The following is a 3,119-nucleotide window of genomic DNA, read 5'->3' as shown; positions in this document are numbered from 1 at the left end:
GTAGGTTCGCAGTGTGTACAACTGCTAGTCAATTATTAGCGCTGTTGCCACATCTACATAGTCTCTATGCGTCCATTAAATATAATTTAAAACTACTTAAATATGATATTTTTATGTTGTTAATTAGTCAATATGTATGCTATGTGCATGTGAGTAGATTTCTTTGCTATATAGATAATGTTTATCGCAAATAATTTCAATAGAATTTAATTTTTTCAAATTGGCGCACCTCACTTCCCTCTGTATACCCCGATATACCTCCGTGATATGTATGAAATTCGAAATTTTAAGGTAAACAATGTAATTATTCCCATGAGCATAGTTGTGATTTACGACCTCGACCCTCGACCTCCCCTTTGTCTCTTTGGAAGAAACGAATTTTTAATCTTCCTCGCAAACCGAAATATTTCAGCTATTAGTTTATTTTGTCGAGATAAAATTTTAAGCAAATAACGCTGTAAAAACTAAAGAGATAGTATTTTTTGATTCCGCAAGGCCTATGTCAATAAAAAATAAATATAACTATACATTTTTTCATGGAACTACGTATATCTTTATTTACACATTTTTATTTTCTTTAATCTTTTAGTAATTACAATTATGACTGTAATAAATAATGTACGTACAATCCATATACAGGGTGTCATGATGTATCTGCGGAACCAAACACTACATGCTTTTCTTAAAATCGGTTTAGTACACTTTAAAGTCTCTACGGCTCGAATTTCATTAATTTATGGATTTTTTTATCTAGTTGTCCTTAAGAAATATACCTGTTAAATAAAGGGATGCCCCATTTATATAAAGAAGAGCACTTTAATTACGAATTGCAAATTTTTTATCGATTCGTAATAGGGCTATGGATGGAATGCACTTGCCTGCTCTGTGTCGGTAAAGTTATGAAACACTGTATAATTCTACAATCATCTGTCTCTTTGTTTAAAGTAAAAGGAAATATATACAGGTTGATTAATTAATAATGGTACATAACTATAAACCGTACCTTATTTATTTAGAATTGAACTCGACTTAATAATTTCTTGCCGGAAACTCAGATTTTCGACGGGCTAAAAGGTTTTTACACTAACAGGAGAATGCAACTACCGCCCCCTAGAAGTGACTGCACAGAGTTACCATGCCACTTTAAAAATCAAATTTTCAAGACAATTTGTACAAAGATACTCAAAATATTACAGAAAGTCGAAAATATTCATTTGACTAATATCCTTTAAAACCAAAACGCAGTAATATCCAAATAAAACGATTAGGTTCAATTATTAAAATTTCTTTAACGTCCTTGGACTATTATTAATTAATCACAATGTTGTATTCCTATTTAAAAGTCTTTATACACATTTTTCACAACATATTACATTATTAAAACGCCGAATAAAAATTAAATTTCTTAACAGTTACACTACTAAGAACTTGAAATATGGGATTCGAATAGGGTGCCTTGGAAAACAATTTTTCGAAGAACAATCGACTTACAACAGCCTCTGCAATCCTTGATCGGAAGGGTTGGATATCCGTACGCACCACTATCACAAGCCTTAGAAGCAGCGACGGGCAACCACGACTAGAGGGTGAAACTCGAGCAGCAAAATTTATAGAAATAGTCTCCCCACCTGCCACGCTGATAAAATTAATCCCACGTTATTCGTTATTCTACGTGTGCTTCCATGAACGACGTCTTCCAGCAGCGGTGGAATCGTTTTTCGACTTGTTTATTTGATGGTGTCTTAGGTCCCATTTGGATTTCCGAGTAAAAAACGCGTTTTTGTAGGGTTCAGGTTTGGTTGTTTTGGAGGTCAACTGAGAGAAAGTGCAACAATTTAGTTAAATCTACCGAGTCGGCATGGAAAAACGTTTTTTTTTGTTTCGTTTTGTTCAGAAACCATATTTATGGACAGTTTTTGGCGAAGTAACGAATAATATTTATTACATTTTAAATCAAATGTAATTATGTATATTAAATAAAAGCAAAGAAAGGTGAAAAAAGCAAAAATTAAAGAAGCAGGTTTATTACTCTATAGGATGAAAAAAAATTTGCGTTATTTTTCTCACAATTTCGCGTTAAATACTCATCAAATAATCGAAAAGGATAAATTGAAATGTTGAAAAAAAAATCAATTTTGAAAAGAAAATCAAATTTTTCAAAATATAAAAAGAAATTTTTGAGTCCACATTTTTTGCAATTTTACATTGAATATTTCAAATGTCGAAAAAAAAATTTGTTTAAATTAAAAGTTGAAAAACTAATGTTTTATAGTCTGTTTAGAAATGAAAGAGAGTAATAAAAGCTCATTATGTATGCAAATCGTAAATAAATGTAGTACTGGTGCTTATATTCAATATTTTTCTCGGTCCATTTCTCTTATAAGTAAACAATATAAAAACAGCATTTCAAAACATGAGGCTACTTTAGGCATCATAACCGGGTTAAGAGGGTTTTTAGTTTTTATATATGTATTTTGAAAATTCAAATTATGGTGAGTAAATGTAGTGTTGNGTTAGAATTAATGTTACCCGATAATTACCTGAAACGAAATATTAGCACGCCCATGGCCGGTTCTTATCTCGGGGTTTTATTACTCTCTTTCATTTCCAAACAGACTATACAAAATTTTGATTTTTTTTTTCGATATTTGATTTGATATTTAAAATAATTCTAATTTAAATAATGAAAACATTAAACAATCAACTACTTATTAGTATTTATTTTAAAATGAAAAGTTGCATTGCGAAATTCGATTCCACAAAACTACCACAAGGAGGCTCATTTTCTTTGTGAGACATTATTTTATTGTAACCGTAACACAAGCAGCAGTAAAAGTAGCGTCAGCGTTGCTGTCGTTCAAATTGACCACGTGGACAACCTTTTATAAAGAAATACACCAAGAAAACTTTGTACCGTATTTTCTTCCAAGCGGACGCAACCCCAAAGATGCAGCTTCGGGTGCTAGTAGTCGAATATTTTCTACAAAATTGGAAACTGATTAAAACTAAAAGTTTGGTGTAGATGATGTTAAAAGAGAATCTTCAATTTTTTAATGAAACTAAGGATTTGCCTTCAAAACTTGACAAATCAGTGACGTACCATTTTTTTCTCAACAAAT

At 31.3% G+C, this 3,119-nt stretch overlaps 1 protein-coding gene across 1 annotated transcript in view; it reads right to left on the bottom strand.

Annotated features, from left to right (window-relative positions):
• The window catches only part of LOC108909985 (putative fatty acyl-CoA reductase CG5065), a 23,735-nt gene extending 22,166 nt beyond the window's left edge, over positions 1–1,569 (bottom strand). The window contains exon 1 of the mRNA XM_018714467.1: positions 1,492–1,569. The gene's annotated coding sequence lies outside the window, so the exon portion shown is untranslated. The remainder of the gene's footprint in view (positions 1–1,491) is intronic.
• Positions 1,570–3,119: the final 1,550 nt, after the last annotated feature.

Source organism: Anoplophora glabripennis, unplaced genomic scaffold (genome assembly GCF_000390285.2).
Source record: "Anoplophora glabripennis isolate ALB-LARVAE unplaced genomic scaffold, Agla_2.0 scaffold721, whole genome shotgun sequence".
Taxonomy (NCBI): domain Eukaryota; kingdom Metazoa; phylum Arthropoda; class Insecta; order Coleoptera; family Cerambycidae; genus Anoplophora; species Anoplophora glabripennis.
This window is presented reverse-complemented; position numbering and strand designations above follow the sequence as displayed.